Here is a 21,718-nt window from a genome sequence, read left to right as displayed (position 1 = left end):
GGTACCCGTAAAAGACAGTCTTACCAAAACTGAAGATGACAAAAAAAAAACAACCTGGTATTAATTCCCTCTATAGACCATTATCATGTTTCGGCCAAAGCGTTACTAAAGCGAGGCTGGAAGGACAAATAGTCTGGTTCCTTTTTGCACAAAAAACATCATCATTCAGTACTGTTATTGGATACAGGGAACATGACTGAAATGGTGGCAGCATGATAAAGGTCTATTGTCAGGAACTCTAGGCCTTAGCAAAACTGTACAGTGTGAATATTTTGGCGGTGTCTGATGGGCTTTTACAGTGTAAACTGCAACTTTCGCGGGCATCCGTCGCGCGTTAACCGCAAAAGCTGTTTTGATTTTCCAAGTAGCCTGGTTTTCATCTTGAACATTCCCAACAAATGCAATTCAAAACTTTTCTTTTTCATTGTCTGGTACTTGGTACTTGGTTGGTTCTTCTCCTAAGGTCTTTCACAAGGGAGTATAACTAGGAGGCCAGAAACACTGGGGCAAACCCCTTCTCTTAGCGATAAATGTTACTGGGTTCTTTTACGTGCGTTAGGCCTTATACAACACACGGGACCTCTGGCTTAACGTCCTATCCAAAGGATGAAGCAATAATGGTTAAGTACCTTGCTTAAGGGCACAAGTGTCCGGGCCCGGGCTCGAACCCATGCCAAACACCAGAGCATGAGTCCGGTGCTCTTAACCGCTAGGCAATGACACTCCAATGTACATGTAGTTATGTCTGAAACATAACTACATTGTAAGTAACTTGTAAAGTTGGTTACGGATACCCGATCCCATAATCTGAACTGGTTCCTGACATCAGCAGTTGGTTACTCAGGTACCCGGTCCTAATGCACACCCTAAGTGTCCCTTCCGCTTAGGGTCTCGAAAGTGTTGACAAAGCACCATCCACACTACTACAATTAGCTATCATTTCCACCAGTTTCAGACTGAACTAGTGTAAGCCCAGATCTAGAAGCTCAATTAATTTTAATTACATTCTCCCCACTTCCCCGTTGGCATCTTTATGATTATCTTAAATTACTTCGTGGTCCACACAGATAGTTCTCATAGACTCTCTGTCTCCATTTGTGTGGTTACACTGGGCTTGGTCGTAGACCTAAAACCACTTCCTAGATTCTTAGTATTTGCTGTCCTTGGTTTAATGAACTTACACACAATCCATTATGTTTCATTTCTGTATTTAATCAGCCCCTCTCCCCCTAAGTCTTCACTCTCTCTCTTCTCTCATCTCTAGTCTTCACTCTCGTTCTGAACTTCCACCGGAACCAACTCTCTGTCAAGTGATTTTAGTCGGTGCTTCAAATAAAAACACATAGACCCGATGATCCTTGTCAGGAGTTTTATTTCTTCAAAGTTCAAGTGTTCAAATTTTCTTCTGTTCAACTTCTTCTAACTGCTCTGGCTATACCCGCGCTACGTGGAGACATCATTTTGTATACATCTCTCATGTTGATAGTAACCAAGACTCTAGGACTGGTAAAGTCAAATACCTACTATAAAAAATCCATGCGTTACACTAGTGCTAAGGTCGCAAATACAAAAAGACTATCAACGTCCACTTACCACAAAGTTTTCTCTTTCAGGTTTCAGTGAACATCAGAAAACAGGAAACCTGCCGGCAGATAATATCCACAACAGATGCATTTAAGAGTTAGGCATTCAGAAATTTACACACACAATGGTATAACAATGACATTCACAAAACTAGAGATCTGTATGTGCATCCTTCACTGTGTGAGGGTTTTGCAGGAAATGGCAATGTTTGACTGTGCAACCTGTAGCCTTGATCTTTTCATTGATACTAAAACTAAACATAGTTGTCCTCAACTGATAACATGTTGTATGACTACATTTACATGCACAATGCAAACGTGATACACAACATATGCATGTATGGGGGTAATTCTATAAATTTGGGGTCCATATTTTTTCCTGTCCCTGTTACATTACATCAATGATTTTATAATTCTGATGCACTCCTTAACCCTAACGATCCCAAATCCTCCATGAAATCCTTTTTGCAACTTGGAGGAATTTGTAGGATTGAGGTTACATGACAAAAGTGCGTTGCTGATTTCGGAGGACGCACTGTGTCAAGGTCTTGGGCCGGACCTTGTGTTGTTTATGCTCTGCCGTGCATAAATTAAGGCCTATATTATACTTGAAATCCTCCACACTGCTCCAGGATGTCACTGCCTCTGCCTCAGCCTATTGACAGAAATAGCCGGAGGATTTTGCAGGATTCAGGCAGTGGTCACCTCTCCACGGACCATAGTCAAGAAATAATGGAGGAATTTGCAGGATTGAGGCTACCAGTATATATGCTATTTTTCCATGAGGCCAGTGGGAGGATTTTGCAGGATTGAGGCTACATCCTAGCATAAAGGCCTAGGGAGTTAGGGTTAATGCCATCGTCCTCCAAGAGTGATTATAAATATCAAATTGTACTATACCTATCAAATTGTACTACACCCAACAAATTAAAAATACTTCAAATGAAGTCAATCAAATCACAAAGTAACAAGTTAACAGGGATAGGGGAAAATGCCCACTTTGGACACTACATTTATAGAACCAGTGCAGTGCCATTTCAAAACGTGCCTGTTTGGAACGGGGAGATTGCTTCGCCTCCGGTAGACCCACAAACGTGGCAGTTTAGAGTGAAGTACCCGTATAACAGTGCGCCATATCTACCCCTCACCATTGCGCGATCTTCCTCCTTCAAGAAATGATGGAGCCCATACAGCCAACCACCGTTTGAAAGTGTGGAACCCGTGATGCGGTATAGAGTGCAGTGCCCATTCAAATAATGCAGCAGTGCGTGGCGCGGTCCGTATACACGTTTGTATGGTGTAGGCCTCCAAAAAATAGTATTTTTTTTCCCCAGTTTTTTGAGAACCGCTCATCCAAACAACTTCAAATTGACACTGCACATTCTGGGGTCCTGATCAATACACCTGCCGATTTTCAAATTCATACAGTCAAATTAGGTTTTGCCCTTCACCGACGTTTAAACACTGTATACTCAGTGTGTTACCTCCCGAGTGAAAGTTGGAAAAATCACTCGGGTGGGACTCGAACCCACGACCTCCTGCTTTCTAGTGCAGATGTCTTACCACTCGACCACCAAGCTAACGGGATCGATTGGCCGGTTCGAATCTGAATGTATTATAATAATTTCATACAGTGCCCGGTTCTTCAGACAATCGAAATACAGACAGACAGACACACAGAGATTCCTGGAATTATAATAAAATAACCCATGTACAGGGCGAGTCAAAAAAAGCGGAACCCAAACCCCCCAAAATAAATTTCATATTTAAAAAAAATATGTAGCACCAAAAAATAATGACTAAAAAGCCAATTTCATTTACCACTTTTAGATGAAAAAAATACTGAAATTGCTCAATCGGTTCAAAGAATATCACCATTTAAACGCAATGACTCTAAAACCTGTTTCGTCCAAAAAAATCAATTTATTGTGTATTCTGACTGTTTCGAACAACAAAGAAAATGACACAGCATACTTGTTTCAACAACTGTCAACAACTGTAGTACACAATATCTTTATTAACAACCCGGGTTAGGCAAACAATATGATTTATAAAATCCACTTTTTTTAAAAGACGGGCCTTCAAAAGGACTTTGTTGAATATTTTTAACTTTTAAACTGAGGTTTTATTGCTGGTGATGTTTGAAGACAATTGTGACGACGATTCTTGAAATCGCATTTTGTGGACGAGACAGGTATTAAGGTTATTGTGTTTAAATGGTGATATTCTTTGAACGGATTTTGACCATTTTCAGTAATTTTGACCATTTTCAGTAATTTGTTCATCTAAAGTAGCTTATGAAATTGGCTTTCCGGTCATTATTATTTTCGGTGCTACATATTTTTTTAAATATGAAATATAATTTTGGGGGTTTGGGTTTCGCTTTTTTTGACTCACCCTGTATGAGTTATGTAATTGAGTCCATCACAGTCCAAAGTCAAGTCACATGCTATTCAAATGAACTGTGACAAAAGCATTCCTTTGTTACTGTTCATCCCCTATCACTGGTGACCAAACTCCTGAACTGACTTGTGATCATACTTGTGGCGGGACTTGCAATGGACCGGTGATGGACTCCACTACAACGCTGATAGAGTTACCTATTTCCCACCTCAGTATGTGCAAAGTTGTAGAGCACACGGTCTTGGCATCAGTAAAGTTCTGCAACAATAGAAAGAAAATTAACGAAGTGGTTGATTAAAAGAAATGAAAACCTTTTTTGGAGGGCAAACCCAATCTTGAATTTACATAACCCGACACAAATTCCATCTTATGAATAGTTTGGTTGCGGTACCTGCTGCTATGGGCTCTGTGCACAAGTACTCCTTTAACGGCAAAAAAGGAGAGTTGGGGGAGACCTAGACTGGCCCCCGGTCCATCCACTGCGTGTTTTGAACGATCCAAAGTTATTGGAGGCAGGAATTAGTCTGGGAGACCATCGCAAGTTAAATTGGAAAGTATTCGCATGCCGAAGATGCCTGATGCTCGCGCGAAGACGCTGTGACTAACAGCTTTTGCACATTCAACAAGTTGTGCGTACTTCACGCGCAAACCGTTACAGTACAGTATGCACACGCTGTGCTTCCCGTCCACGGGTTTCTCAAAAGTGGTAAAAGTGCGTCCTCTTTTGGTGGCGCACGGAGCCCATATCAGATTAGAACCAGCCAGCCAACCCCACAAAGCTCGGTGGTTGAGTAGTAAGACGTCTGCACGAGTAAGCAGGAGGTTGTGGGTTTGAGTCCCACCCAAGTGATTTTTTTCTCATAATCACTCGGGACAACACTGAGTATACAGCGTTAATAAAATACACCGGTGGAGGGCAAATCCCAATATTGAATATGGAGGTTTTACTTTCAAGTGAACAGATGGAGTTTGATCGTCAAGACGCTATGCATTCCTGGAATTAGGAAGTTTTGGCCTAAACTTAATATTAGCACTTAAACAAGTTAACCCTTACCCTACTAGACCCTCCAACGCATGCCAATATGTGCCTCAAGAAAATCTCCTATGTTTTTTGCATGGCCCTCCAATATCTGCCATGTCATTTCAAGGGTAACTGGACAGGCACTCCAATACATGCCACAGAGAACAATGAGAGTCCTCTGATAACAAAGTGAGTGCCCCCAGCTGGTCAGTATCAGGCACCCTCCAGGGCCTCCAACTCCTGCCAATTGGAGCCTTCACTGTTAAGACTTGTTATCTGCCAAATAACTGCAGCTGGAGGGCATTGGCATAACCAACTGACATGCAGTAAACTACCCTCAGAGAGTAAGGGTTAATGTTGGTTTTGTTTGAACCATCACATCACAAGTCCACATGCGTACTTGGGGCATCAAGCCCTGTGTAGTGTAATACTAATAGTGACTAGAACAGACCTTCTTCAATCCTGCAAAATCCTGTAGACGAAAAGCAAGTACCTCAAAGATGGCTGCAGTGCAAAAGATCTATTAGACCAGGGTCCAATTTCATAGCACTGCTTAACAGTAAGCAGAAAAGTTGTGCTTACTATAGCAGAAAATCATGCTGCTGCTTAAGCACTATTTCATGCCAACGGTTGCGCGCGCATGCAGATTTCTATTGTTACGTCACTGATTTAAGCAAAGTTTTCTTCTGGGGTTAAGCGTGCTTTTAACGGTCCCTATGAAATAGATGGAGGCTCGCTAAGCACAAAGTCGGCTGTTAAGCAGCGCTATGAAATTGGGCCCTGGTCAGCTGACGGTTCCAAAACCTGACAAAGTTCACATGTACATGTACATGTACATGATATTCTTTGCATTTTCAGAATTCATGTATACAACCTCATCCCCATGGGTACGATCTTGCTGCGCCATGTTGGTTCCCATCATGCCTTGCGCGATCTTAACCCCTGGAATTGTGTAATTAAGTCACAAGTGTTTAAAATTTTGTTTTGTAGAATCAAATCTTTCAAACATGAAATTTTGACGTCGCGTTATAAAGCAAGGATTTATATTAAATGTACGTACCTCTGTCATCTCTTAACAACACAAGACACAGGTTTTTTGTGCGAAAACGAGGCTTCCGGAATCCATATCGTTCAGGCGGCACGCAGTCTTGAAAAAAAAATGTTCATATGCGACGCGACGTGCAGAAGATAACTTGAGCGCATAGGGCAAGCAGTCTTCAAAATATGAGCACAGTACGCTCTGAATAGTAAATCAGCTTTGTTTACGTATTCTACACAGCCAGGGGTTAGTTAAGGAATGCGCACGCAGCCCATGGAGCCGAAGCTGGAATGCATACTCACATTAAATACATGTACCAGTAACAAATAGAATATCCCAGAAACATACATCATGGAAAATATCATGGATCATCATGGAGCAAGTAACTTAGTGAAGCTGAACATTAAAGATGAATATTTTACACGGCCACCTCCGCACCGAGGAACCAAACTCACAACTGTATCCACCACCTACCATACTGGTACCATCACCCACACCGTAAAAAAACATCTGATCGTCTAAACAAGAACTCATCAGCCGCCAGGGCCGACTCGCTGAGTACAGGATCAATACCTCCTAATACCCAACATCCAACTATTAATAACCATGCCCGTTGTATGCTTTCATTGTTCAGGTAGAAGATTCAAAACCGGATAATTAAAATGGCCTTTGCGTCCAAGGATATGTAATTAGTGCAGGGCATTGCAGACTGTCTGGCGTTCTGATGTTTGTCAATACCGGCGATGACTAATAATGCACCACATGGATTAGATATTTAATAATAATAAAACAGGAACTACATGTATACTTATAGTCAAATATCCCAAGGCTGCTGTGTAGCTGTAATAGAGATGTCAAATAGTCTGGTGCACAGAGGATTCTTTTTATCATTACTAAGGGTCATGTCCCTTGGAATTGGCATTGAGAAGTGGAAGGGAATTGAATGATAATAATGGGCCTCTGTCATGTCTGTTGTGTTCTTCATTCAGGATAATTTTTTTTACACAGTTTATTGTACAAGTTGGCTAGGACATGATGTACAGTGCAGAGGAATTTCAAATAACAACTGCATATACAATACATAAAAATATACGACTCTTCACCTCGCCCGCTTCGCAGCCTGGGAGGCTGCTTTGCCACCTTTTGCTTGCTTTGCAGGTGAGTCGAGCAACTTTTGAACACCTTTGCGCTTTACATGTACAGTATAGCGGTGAAAGGTGTTTGAATCCCCAAACAGTAGAATAAGAGTGCCGTGTTTGACCATACTTTGTTCTAGAAACTACAATTTGCATGCATACATGTACACTGTACATGTATGCTTTGGAATTATCAGGAAGAGTACAATAGAAATGACGGGAAATAATCCAATCTCATGCAAAGTAATAGTGGCCGGGATATTTTATTGGTGGACTTTAAAGGGTCTGTGTTAGTTGGGACTAAAAAGTTTATATACTTATATAAAAACCCACAATGATAAATGGGTTGCAATTTACATTATCGTGTCAGGGTTAGTGACATTTTTCACGCAGGCCAAAATAAGTGCTCTTTATAATCCTACAATATTTATAGCTCCACCGATCACTGGGATGGGCCCACGTCTTCCCCCTCCCCCCCCCCCCCAACAACGTAGAGTTCTTCAACATCATCAAGGTTCAACCAAAGCTTAACACTGGAATCAAATGAGGCGTGCTTCCACTCTTCAAAAGCCAGCTAGCTTGCTGTAACAAAACGGTTTTGCAATGTTTGTGGTTCCTCAGATGCTAATTTACGTACATAGTGGCACTAGAATGTTTAAAGGGAAGATACAACATTTGCATACAACAAAAAACGAAATGATCAAATTATCACAAAAAACCTGATTGGATTGTTAGGGAATGACAGTCTAAAGCATCCTGTAAAATCGTGGCTCCCCCCTGGTGTGCTGACATTTTCAAGAAAAATTGCATTTTTCCAACGCTGGTCGGCCGACCAGCGTTGCAGAAAACTGGCTCATTTTCAAAAACTGCTCCTAAGTTTTCATATTTAGTTATTCCGCATTTTCTTTGCAATTGATTACACACCTGTGAAGAGGTACAAGCCTGCCAGACTGATTCTCTGACCTTACAATTCCCCAACGTCTACAAATTGCTCCGTTTCATCTTATGTGGGGTCAGGGAACCGGACTACAAGAACATGATTGGTTTTCTTGGTTTTTCCAGCATCTACGAGCCCAAATCGTGAAACAAATCAGTTTGACAATATTTCCTATAACATTCTAATTCTCCAAATCCATTCATTTCTAAAAATTGCAGCAAAAAGCAAATGTTGTACATTCCCTTTAATAAGGGCAAGTACCGTACGTCAAGAGAGAACAATAAACTAGACCTACACAAAAGCACCAGCTGTCTGCCAGACATGCATGTATTATTATAAAAAAGAAAAGAAAAACACATGCAGCAAAAGATGGTATTGCATAGGAATTCAATGGAGGATGACCTTGAATAATGGAGGGAAAAACATGGATCCAAATAAATGTATGTTATAAAAAAATGATATCATGAAATCAGATTATCAGGTACCTTAGTACATGTATCTACAATTTTTTTAAGCAATTAGGCTAATCATTGCCTTTCAAGTTAGTATTCCAATAAAGCAAACAGCTGATTTACTTTTTTGTATGCACAAATTTTCCCTAGAATTTCTGCCTTTAGTTGAACATCTTTTATATATTAACTAGCCTTACACATACATTATGTACATGTGATTATATTTCCTTGTGAAAATAATGTGGATTTTATTGATACTTGACTTGAGAATTACATGTTTAACATCAAAAAGGAAGCCTTTATTTATTCCTACTGGTTTTTAATTCATCGTTCTGGAAAATTTAAAGGGAATGTACATCATTGGCTTTTGCTGTAATTTTCAGAAATGAACTATTTGAGGGGTTAGTATAATACGTAGATCAAATATTTTTACACTGACATGTTTGAAGTTTTGTGTTCGAAAATGCTGGAAAAACCAAGAAAAACAAAAATGTTCAAGTAGTCTGGTTCCTTGACTCCACTAAAGATAAAATGGATCAATTCATAGATGCCGGAAAATTGTAAGGTAGGGGAACCAGTCTAGCTGGCCTGCACCCGTTCATGAACTTGTAACCAATAGCAAACAAAATTTGGACTGAAAAAAGTGTAAAGTTGGAGCAGTAGTTGAAAAATAGTTAGGTTTTTCCAACGGTGGTCGGACGACCATCGTTGGAAATGTATACAAAAATACAATTTTCTTGAAAATGACTTCACACCAGGTGCCATAATTTTACAGGATGCTTTAGACTGTCATTTACCAATTTCGTAAAAACTTGGTAGTTTTATTTTTTGATGTTTGCAAATGTTGTATATTCCCTTTAACCCAAAAATCTACACAACGATCGATTTATAAAATAACAAAATTATCATTAATTAAGGGCCTACGTTTGTGGCACTGATTATCATGCTTGCAATGAAAATCCTGGTTTATTGTAAGGACGTGACTTTGTGTTTACTTTTTTAAACGTTTAGCAAATATTTTAGATACCGTTCAAATGTTTATACTTTTAGCCAATTCACAAAGGCTGACGCGTGCCCATTGTGTCTGCATGATAAAGGGCAATTCCACGGTAACGGAAGGACGTTTTCACTCATTAAACAAAATTTCAAATGTGTGTATCACAGACACTGTTCATAGTTACAGCAAACAAATGTCACAATTGTATTGCTTATAATGCTACTTTCATTTTCCACACTTTTGGGGGGCATGAATGCCTCCCGTTTATGAATTATGAATATTAATGAGGTCGGTAACGGAAGGACGGTAAAACGGACAAGGGTTTTCCAACTTACTCGCGTTTTGCGTAAACTCTGTGAATTTTATGGGGCAATTATATTTTAAAGGTAGGAAATGGAATCCCTGAAGCTTTATCTATACTATACCGCCTTTCATTTGACTGTAAGTGTTTCGGTAATATAATTACAACGTTTTAAGCAGATTATAATTTGGTAACGGAAGGACGGTAACGGAAGGACAAAAGGTTTACTCAATTATAGCATGAACAAAATGTGAATTTACACTAATTATACAAGTGAAACAAATTGCTGAAATGTGTAACTGAATGTGAGATCAACAATATGCAGACCTGGCATAAATAATTATACCCAAGAAACTATTGAGATAAAGATAGAAGCCTGCTAATTAATGATAACAAAAGAAAAACAAAAACAACCAAAAACACATAATTCACGAACACAGGACTACTACAGAAATAGACTTCAAACCCATCACCTCAATCCTTAAAAGTTTAAATACACAGTATTTGAACTCTTGAGTATATTGGTTACATGTTCACCAACAACTTTTAATAATAATACCGGTAGGTTCAAAGGTTTACCTAAAGGGTGGGGGGGGGGGGACCAGCTTACATGTACATTTAAGGTAAAAACATCTACCGGTAGAACTGATGGCTTCAGTTAGGTTTTCCTTTTATTGAACTCTAAAATCAATGTTTGAAATCAAATTACAATGATTTAGAGTAGTAACAATTAATTTATAAACATCCAAACTGAAATTGTTAACTTGGGCAAAATTTGTCAAAGATTGCACCTCACATGTCTTACACATGTAAATTGAATGAAAGTGCCCCAAAGTACCGGTACTTTCTGCCATCTCATTTTTGACTTAATTTGCTTCTGGAATGGCTTCACAGAATTCGTATCTTTCTCTATTGTCCATGAATGCTGATGGCAGCAACTTTATGATTTGATTTTCTGCAACAACTCCATACATGTACAAGTACTGGTACATCGGCATATATGTACATGTACATTGTACATGTTGTACATGCCTGTGCCTTCCTTTGTAATAAACACCTTGCCCTGCTTATCCCGCTTTTGTGAAGGTGGGTCACATGAATGTCCTTTCAATGCTCATTATACATGCATGTATTTGCAGTGATTTTCATTTTTCAAACATGAGCGCAAATGTCGTAACATTTGATAAAAATACGATTTGTCCTTCCGTTACCGTCCTTCCGTTACCAATTTGGTAACGGAAGGACGTGATTTAATTAATTGTAATTAAAAAACGAGAAGTACAGCAGTGTCAGTTGTAATGTCATATTGAAGGCCTACCTAAACTTGCTTTGCACAATAACTTTCAATGCATTCATACTGCATGTTTTAAAAATAAATTAAAAATATGTATTTTTTCGGTAACGGAAGGACATTTTCGAAGGCTGAAATATTAGAAGTCACTGAAGCGAAACAAATTACGCAAAATGTTAAAAACAAGTTTTAGTCGGTTTTTCAAGACCAATACTTTCTCATGACAGAAACTGATGGCATTAGTACATATTTTTGTGTGTCTATTGGTAGAATACTTTCATATCACTATTAATCACATTTTTAGGATTAAAACAGGATTATTACATAATCCTAAATTTTGGTACCGAAATGTATAAAAAATAAAATTCCAACTTCAAATCTTGAAAATATAGACTTTTAGCTTTCATTTGATGCCAAATTTGTTTAAGTCGCATGTATTTGAATTTTTTGGTGTCATGTCCACTTTGGTGTGGAATTGCCCTAAATCAACAATGCTTGACATAATAAATAGCGGGCAGTCACTGAAAAAGTAAAAACCTACAAGTAACTACTGTATGTGTACCCCAAATGTAATCAAGCACGGCGGTACTCCTGAGGTTTTGTTAATTAAAAAGGTTTGAAAACATCCTTAGTTTAATTATTTGTGCTATGTTCATGGTATGTTTAACTCAAAAGAAGATTGCATGAACGTAGGCTCCTGTTTTATGATTTCGGGTATCGTATAAACATTTTGGAAAATTTGAAAACAGATTTTTAAACAAGTCAGGTGTGTTTACAAACACAAATGCCCCGCAACCGTGACTGTTCCCATGACATAACACCACTCTTTTAACATCAACTTACATGTACCTTGGTCACATGGAACATTCATTGACAGCATTAGTGTCTTCTGTAGGTTTTATATGAATTAATCCCTAATCCCTATAATCTCAGAATAAATACAAGATTTCTATTGTTTTAGCCACTGTGAACTTGACCCTTGACCTTTTTGCCCCAAATTCAATAGGCTTCTTAGGATTACCAAGAACAATCCACAAACCAAATTTGAAGTTCATATGTTAAGTATTTCTCAAGTTATCGCGCTGACAAGATTTCTATTGTTTTAGCCACTGTGAACTTGACACTTGACCTTTTGACCCCAAATGCAATAGGCTTCTTAGGATTGCCAAGAACAATCCACAAACCAAATTTGAAGTTCACATGTAAAGTATTTCTCAAGTTATTGCGCTGACAAGATTTCTTTTGTTTTAGCCACTGTGAACTTGACACTTGACCTTTTGACCCCAAATGCAATAGGCTTCTTAGGATTGCCAAGAACAATCCACAAACCAAATTTGAAGTTCACATGTAAAGTATTTCTCAAGTTATTGCGCTGACAAGATTTCTTTTGTTTTAGCCACTGTGAACTTGACCTTTGGCCTTTTGGCCCCAAATGCAAAAGGCTTCTTAGGATTGCCAAAAACAATCCACAAACCAAATTTGAAGTTCACATGTAAAGTATTTCTCAAGTTATCGCGCTGACAAGATTTCTATTGTTTTAGCCACTGTGAACTTGACCTTTGGCCTTTTGGCCCCAAATGCAAAAGGCTTCTTAGGATTGCCAAAAACAATCCACAAACCAAATTTGAAGTTCACATGTAAAGTATTTCTCAAGTTATCGCGCTGACAAGATTTCTATTGTTTTAGCCACTGTGAACTTGACCTTTGGCCTTTTGGCCCCAAATGCGAAAGGCTTCTTAGGATTACCAAGAACAATCCACAAACCAAATTTGAAGTTCATATGTTAAGTATTTCTCAAGTTATCGCGCTGACAAGATTTGTCCGGACACACACACCCACCCACCCACCCACCCACCCACCCACCCACCCACCCACCCACCCACCCACCCACCCACCCACCCACCCACTTCGGCTTCGCCGCGGGGCATAAAAATGTTCTTGTTTAAATTTAAACATGTAGGCCTAAACGTCCCATCCTTAGTTTAATGTTTTAGTCCTTGTACCGCCCAAAAGCGCCCTGTCTATTACCCATGTACATGTATGTGTAAACAGGCCTTGTAAACTGTTGAATGGGACAGTGCCAGACTATTTATGCGTTCCAAGCCTCACTTTCAATTTTGTTTTTAAATGTGGCTTAAAACACTAGCGTATAATTAATCACAAATTTTAAATTATTCATCGGAACAGACTGGCATTAATTTGTAATTAACTTTATTTCATTACTCTATTTTCTATTCGCAAGTTCCACAAATGAAGATTTTACCTTGCTTTCAATTTAATATGGCCCACTCGTGAATAAAGCCTATGGTCTATTGATTCATGAAGCAGTAAATACAGTGCTTTCCAATGTAGTACAACAGCTGATGGGTCTATACACAAATAATGTAAAGTGCACAAATGCCAAAATGATTCGCACAATTTCAAATGTTATTTTAGGTGAATCCGTGTCGCTTGTGTTAATGAAAAGAGAACTGAGGCATGCGGGTTACTCTGACAAATATGGAACTACCAGTACATGTATGTACGTATGCACAATGTACATGCAAACATGTGTACGGTTTACATGTAGGTACATGTTTACGCACCAATGCTGCTTTCATGTTACTTACCGTCACACATGAACATATCACACTGTGGGCATCTACACTCGGAAAGGCACATCCTAAAAAATAAAAGAAAACAGAAAAGCATATATCACACTGTGCAGAGTGACATCCAATTCACAGAAACACTCCCACAACAGTCACTGTTCAGGCCGTTGGATTGACGGGATGTGCAAATCACATTGGAGGGAGGGGGGGGGGCCTTTTGTGCTGCAACACAGGAAGACACACACACACACAGTGGAAAGGGAAATGCTAATGATAATCAGAATGATACATTAAATGCATGTAATGAAAGTCACCGGTGTACGGCAGATCCATAGGCTACACAGGGCAGGGAGCGACCTGTTTCCCTTACCGGCCGTTAACTAACGCGTACACGTGACTCACCGAGTCATGGTAATTAGTTTCAGTCAGTCACCCAAACTAGATTTGCCCCTAGCGCCCGGTACTTCGTTAACTGCCTTCTGTGTTCTTCTGGGTGTCTTCCTTTTTGGAGAACCAGATGATTCAGTCCCCGAAGAGTTACTGCCCCTTCCTCTAATTTAGATTCCCAAATGGATTATGAACAATTTCATTTTTCCCCCTTTATCTTTGTTTCATTGAATTTCTAAGTATTTTTTTGTAGGGGTTGTTTTTGTTTTTGCAAACAAACGTGTGTGTGTGTATTTCATTTTTTTGTTTGTTTGAGGTTTTTTGTGTGTTTGTTTTGTTTTGTTTGATTTTTTTTGTAATGGTACCACTAAGGAGACACGGTATCGTAATTTCTTCGCACGATGGGAGAGATCGGTCATTAGGGAGACATTTTTATTGTCGCAATTAGGTTATATTTGTTGCTCGTGGTCTAATTAGTAAACATACCGAAATTCGTGGAAAAAGGACAAGGGAATACTGGGTTAGGGCACATTGAAGTTTGAAACATTTTGTGCACTGGGATGTCTCCCAAATCAATGTCTAATCCAGGGTAATTATAATTAATATTATTATTATTATTTTGGGGAACACCTGAAAATGAAACTTTTAATTGTTAAAATTGTTGAAATTTTTTCTTTTCAATGTTTATTTATTATTCATAAATACAGTTTACCCATTCCCATCATTGGTCAGAGGCCGTCACATGGCAAGTCTAAAATGGATGATAAAGACCAGCTGGCTGGTCTTAAACACCTTTCTAGTGTCACATGACATTTGGACTCCCATGATATCCAGTGCCTTTTGCCGTTTTATTGGTTGAATGTTCACAATCCTCACGTAGGCATGCGCAATACTACCGGCGAGTCAGTATCTCATAGCCCTAAAATATACAGGGTTGTTTACCACTTTCTGCAACAGGGAAATTCCATAATATAACTAGAGGGGTGTTTCGAAAAACATGAAGTAATGTTGCTGAACAAAATTGTCAGAAATTTATAATTTTTGACTTGTTTTGACTTTTGGACCAAAAGTTTTGGATTTTGTGACCGAAAAGCTACATGAATGGGAAAATTATGTGCTTGACCTGTTATGCTGAAAATTATCACCCAGCTAAGCTGGGCTGAGCACACATTTATTCCCTTATTATTATATATTTTTTTTTTGGGAGGGGGTGGGTGGGTGGGGGGTTTAGCACACACTCAGGGTTTTTGGCACATACTCAGGGTTTTTAACACCCGAGGGTGCTATGCGCCCCTCGGATATTAAAAAGGTCATATCCCACATCACAGCAGTCAACAATTGTTATACTGTCATACCTTTTTGTTTGCCAAACGGAGGTTGGAAATTAAAGTATGGTGGGCAAATTGTAAAAAACAAAAGAATTTGTACAAAAGTTTAAAAAAAAAATATCATGCATGTATTAGGAAAAACCTCAACCCTAAGGCCAAAACAAAAAGTCTATGAAAGTTGATGTCTCAAACCGCCAAACTCACTGGTTTGACTGGAATCCTGCTGCTGCACAATTTTAACGTGTTTTTAGATGGGGTTATGATCGAGAATAAGCTTTGTGGCCTCTCTGGACTCCCATATATTTGCACGAAGTTTAGTCAGGCACCATTTGCAGTCATCAGCCGACATTTGAAGCAAAAAAAAACAGTTAAAAAAACAAAAAAGCCGCGTCGCTGCACCACTTTGTGGGCAAGCTCCATACCAGAAACCGGAGACTTATTTTTTTTGGCCTAACGTACCTGAATCCATACCTCCATATTGCACAAACTGGGGGATTTTGATGGATTCAGGATTGTAAAGCCTAGTGGAACTGCAGGATTTTTGATGGATTCAGGATACCTCTATATTGAGCTGTTGGGGGACTTTGGCGGGTTCAGGATCTCAACAGATTTACTCCCGCCTAACTGGTGGATTCTGATAGACTCACTGGCCACCTACATTTTTGTGCATGGCAAAATTGATTTGGCGGATTCGGGATACTTTCTAGTAAAAGAGCCCAAGAGGTTAGGGTTAAAAGACAAAAGACACTATAGATAGAAACTAAACGAACAAGATATTTTCCTCTTGCTCACGAGGGGGTAAATGTGAAATTTTGGACAGAATTCGAGAACAGTTGAAATTGTGGGTTCCCATACAAAATGAGGGGTCAATGTTTCTAGCATGCGCTTCATGATAAAAAGTCTAATACGTCCATATGGGACTTGTAAACATCTGGCTTTCCTAATTTTTTTTTCAATGGGAATAGCATATTGTATAGTCCTCAATATCGACAGCCTATGTTCCTTGTGGAGCATTCAAAGTGTTCGAAAATGTTACATACACTGTTAATACTTGTACATGTACCGGAACTTCAAAGTACATGTAACACTGAAAAGAGTTTCACATACCGGTGCATGTATTAGGATGAGATTGTCAACTTAAAAAAAGCTCAGAAATTGGAGAAAGGTCTGAAAAGATGCATTTCTTTCAGTACTGATAATGTCATTCTCTTCAGATTCAAAAGGTCTGATTTCAGACAAATGCATTTGACAAACATGAGGTTATTGTTAAACTTTATCCCGCCCTCTCTGGCAGGCAATTTCAACAAGGCCAGCCCAGCAGTCAAAATAAATCAAGTGACTGTTTTTAACAGTTCAGTGTTCCCTGCCTTCATAAAGCAGGATTTACGGGCTGTGATTGCTATGAATCTTGAGATAGCTATGCTTTGAGTGTAGGAGACTGATAAGCCAGCTGTGCCTACCAGTCACCTGCTTTTGTCTGTTGATGGAATTGGACCAGTCTCCGTGCCTATTGAAAAATGATCTGACTGTCAGTGTCTAGCCTGTGTAAAAGGCATGGCAGTGGAAATTTTGGAAAGTTGAAATTTTGACAGTCTGTGACTAATCAAACAAAAGGAGGGTTTCAATAGTATCTTCATTTGTATGAAGATACCAATGTATCTTGTTTGTATATCTTGACAGCATTATATGCTTCCAGGGCCCCCAGGGAGAACAGTTCTTAGATAACTGATGGGGCAACCCTGGTAAAATAAAACAATAAATCCTTGTACAGAAGTTTTGGAGATGGGTCATTCCACACTTAATCTTAACAGAACTCAACCCATCAAACCCAGCATGTTTTGTTGGAATCTGTCAGGATGGGTAAAGTACCCCTAAACTGACAGTCTTTTACATTGGGTTGGCACACCTCCAGAAACTAAGTCAGAAATATGTGTGGACAGTTTCCCATATGGTGTTAGAATTTGCCAGGATGGGTATGGTTCCTAGTAAATCATGCTAGGGAGTTAGGGTTAAGGTGCACAAAAGTGTGATACATGAAGGTTTGGGAAATGAAGCAAGATATTAATATCAAGTTGTTAGTCCTCTTTCCCCCCTAGTGCAGTCCCACCCTATTGTTGAGGATTGTGCTCACCCAAAAATTAAGACTTTCCAGGTAGATATCACAAGATATACCGGTACTTGCTCAGAATGTTATGTACATGTAAGTAACATGGACAGAAATGTTTGTAATATTGATCGAAAGTAATCACAATAAATGTGTTTACTCAAAAATTGTCCTTTTTCTCTCTTATCCCTACAGGATTGTTACCTGTAAAAAAAAAACCCAAGACATCACAGGATATTACGTTAAGAATATAGACATAAAAGTGTCACAAAATGTCAGTCCAGGTTACAAATGTATACATGTAGGTTGTCTTAGAGACCAAGAAAATTGTGTTTATTTTGTCTGGTAGCAATCCTAAATGTGCAAAAAAAATGTAGATGAGATGACATTTGGGTAAATTCAATGCACATGACAATTAATGTCTTGTCAATTTATAGCAAGCAATTCTATCCATGTTGTTTATAAGTGTAATAATTTACGATGACCCCAGTACTTTCCTAGAGTACACAGAAAGTCCACACATGTTTACGTTACATACTAAAGCCCGGTTCATACTCAGCGCGAAAGCGAACGCGAATGCGAATTTGTGACGTCATGGCAAGTATTCGCGCTGCGAATTCGTAAAAGTTGAACACATTTCAACTCGGGCGAATTTCGCAGCGAATGTTTCATGACGTCAAATTCGCCTCGCATTCGCTTTCGCATGAAGTATGAACCAGGCTTTAGGGTGGACATTCTTGTGTTTTCGTGTAGTTAAGAAAAACCTTTGAAAAAAATCATTTTACTCACACTGTGAAAACTCTTTCAACCCATTTTTTTTCCCCACGATTCCCTTCAGTGTTTCTCTTCATTTTGATAAGCCCAACCCAAAAATGCCTCTAAACCTGTTTTCTAGGGAGGGGGAAACATTGTGCGGACGTGGGCAAGTCCACACAATGTCGCTGCTACCTGGTTTATGTGGACATCTTTTGTTCAGAAGTCCACACAGTGAATGTAATGCTTGAACTCTACATTTTGTACTTATGATATAAGGCCTCAGGAATGTACAGGGAAAAACTTAACAAAATATCTTGCTTTGTTGTACCCTCCAATGTCCGAACACTCAAATCCCAAATTTGCAGTCAATATTACCCGTACGGTAGCTTCAGTTTACGGATGAATTCTTCTATAAAGCAGCCACTTCAGGTACAAGAGCGTAATTTCTACCTTTCTAATATTACTCAAAAGTTACTAAGTACCGGCATAACAAAGAATCCCCTCAATGGCTATGCTATGCCCCACTAAGCATCAGTCCCAACTTAAGTTTGGACCGTCCCAACTAAAGTGTTGCAGTTGGGCTGGCCCAACTGTAGTTGGGACACTGCTACTTTGCGCTGCGTTAGAGGGCAAGCATTTATGAACCATGTCATACCGTATACAGTGGTCACATGTGTTGCAAAGAGAAACTACTTTTCAGTTTATTTGTGACGAGGATGAAAAGGAAAATAGACAAGACTTTGGTGAATTTTGACGTGCTGATTCCAGGACTGCCAGTTTCCACCAGTCTGTTAACATTCAGTATTCAAGATTACTACACCTCATAAATATTCATGATCAAATTGGAGCACGTCATTGGCCGATTCCGGGGCGCATCCGGGAAGTTAAAATGATACGCGCCCAGGTGACGTCATCCCGGTGAGTATCCAGCTCGTTGCCGTGCGGTATTTTGTCTGGTAGAACCAAAAAATTCCCTATGGAACCCACCTCGTAGACATGTAGTCTGTGGCATATAATCTTTACGGAACCAGTCTGTTGTTGTAGTCCTTGTAACTACTGCAGTAAAGATTAAAGAGTGTTGGCACCAGACTACATGTATTTCAACCCTGTTGCCATGACACACGGAACTCTGCAGGTCAGAAACAAGAAAGGCATCTACGAGTACGGGTAACGTCATGAACGCTAAGTATTCCATCATTGACTGACGAAGAACTTGAAGATCTTGTGCTGAATATTTATGAGGTGTAGTAAACCAAATACAGCATGGTTTATTTCTGGAAAATAGTTGGAATTACTGGTCCCTCGGTGTAGGTCAGCGCGGTATCATGGCTCCGCGGAAAGTGATTGTCTATACCCAATCTTTCAAACTGACGATAAAATGTAACATTTCGTAATTTGTTTGGAACAACAAGTAAACAAACACAGGTTTATAAGTAAAAACAACAAAAACAAACAACCTTTATATTTATTTCAAAGCTGTGTACAGTCTAATTGTTTTTTGGGGGTTTTTTTGGAAGGGAACCAAGGGATATACATTGCACTGGTAATTTTTTACTATAAAAGATACAACGTGAACGTGTATATCATTTTATCAAGTGACATAAAATAAGCCCAGATATTAATATAGATTGTGTGACATTCATCACAAAAATAATGCTAGGAAACAAAATCAATTACTTAGATCATGGGATCTTGGGATCCACAAATGGCAGCTGTCTTAGAAAGATTAAAGGAGGTACTGACCCAGTAATTTTGTTTATGAAATTCGACCCCAGCTTGACCAAAACTGAAGTCTAGCATGTCTAGAGGGGCCCGTATTAATTAAGTTTAGGCCCTCCTTTTTTTAAACAAAATCAGAAATAGGCAAATAATAGCTTGAGTAAGTCCAGCTGACATGCTCATCAGGAATTCAACATTACCATTAGTAATAGGCCTATGTCGAATTCCTGATGATGAGCATGTCAGCTGGAGTTACTCAGGCGATCTTGTAGTGTAGGGCCCGGTTCCTATAAGGGAACAAAATCCACTTTAAAATTATTGGACCAACCAAACTAGTTGGCGACATTCTCAATATTGAATAAACAGGTATGCCATAGGGAGGGCAGGGTTTTGATTTTTTGAGGGAAATTTGGGGGTAAAATGACGATGACAGTGCGGCGACGGTAATCCTTATCTTGAGGACACCCCTATTTTTATGAGTTCTGTTCAAAACTGACTTTTGCAGATGACTGTCCAGTACCAAAGTGACTTTTGCAGGCTAAAGCAGTTTTTTTTTCTTCAGGTAAACTCATGTTAGTTGTAATTTTGAAAGCACTTCCAAAGAAAATGTGACTTTCCTACCTTTTTGCGCAGTTCGCCATCTTGCTTTTTAAGTATATTTTCTGTTTGTCATCGTCGTCTTTAACCCCTCATAAATCAAAGCCCTGCCCTCTTTCTACAAATTTAAACCTGCTGATATTCAAGAGGTGTCATTGCCAACTGTTCAAATGTGTCAAGAAATATCAGAATGTCACTTTTGAGTGTCATTTGGTCAGCTGTTTTGGTGAGTCTTTTAACCTTATAGGCCTATAGGAACGGGGTCTTAAAGGTAAGGATTACCGCGGCGACAACACGCGACCCGAAAATAAAGATGGCGATCACCCCTCGATGTACTGTGAGCATCTAAGCACGGCGCGCTGCATCAGAAGGCACAAACCGCGCAGGAAAATCGCAATTTCTACCCCTAGAATCGGTTCAAAATTGCAAAACGGGTGTCATTAGAATTGAAAAAAGTCTGCTTTTGACTGTAGAAGGGGATTTTTGAGCAATAAAAAACATTTTTGACTCTAATTCGATAAAAACAAAATAGGGGCCCTACACTTCACCATCGCCGTTACGTCTCACTCTCAAGGCAAATAAGGCAAATTGCATACAAATTCAAACATGTCAAAAGTAAGTTTTGAAAATAAAACACGCAAACATATATGTCCCCACATCCGCACAGAATGTGATTCTGAAAACACCCAACGACTATCAGTTATCCCTGAACAGTCAGTGACAGAAAACAAAAGGCATATTTTTTCTAAAATTTTATCACGAAATTGATAAAGCACAAAAGCAAGGGCGTCTACCTGCAGTGAGGAACAAAAATACTAATTTATGTATTTAAATCACAAAAATACTCACCATACAATATTTACTCGTACAATCCTTTACCACGAATCGCAAATCGTTAAGAAGGTTAGCATGAAAGCTTCTCGGGAGAGCCACCTACTCAGTGAAAAATCGATGTCATGAACGTCGGTTTATTTACTTCGTGCTTGCCCTGCCTTTATAATCTCGGAGTTTCTCGCGAATTCATGGCAAAACCACCTTTACCCTAGTTTTAGATGATATTTTATTGTTTTAATTTT

General features: G+C 39.2%; 1 long non-coding RNA gene across 1 annotated transcript; it reads right to left on the bottom strand.

The window, feature by feature from the left end:
- Positions 1–1,599: 1,599 nt before the first annotated feature.
- On the bottom strand, positions 1,600–21,674 carry LOC119721163. The gene is made up of 4 exons (XR_005270160.1): positions 21,492–21,674; positions 13,770–13,822; positions 4,184–4,244; positions 1,600–1,642 (listed from the first exon to the last, which is right to left on the bottom strand). It is a non-coding gene; the product is annotated as an uncharacterized LOC119721163 (long non-coding RNA).
- Positions 21,675–21,718: the final 44 nt, after the last annotated feature.

Source organism: Patiria miniata, unplaced genomic scaffold (genome assembly GCF_015706575.1).
Source record: "Patiria miniata isolate m_02_andy unplaced genomic scaffold, ASM1570657v1 HiC_scaffold_13, whole genome shotgun sequence".
Taxonomy (NCBI): Eukaryota; Metazoa; Echinodermata; class Asteroidea; order Valvatida; family Asterinidae; genus Patiria; species Patiria miniata.
Note: the sequence above shows the minus strand (reverse complement) of the source record. Positions and strands in the feature narration are given on the sequence as shown.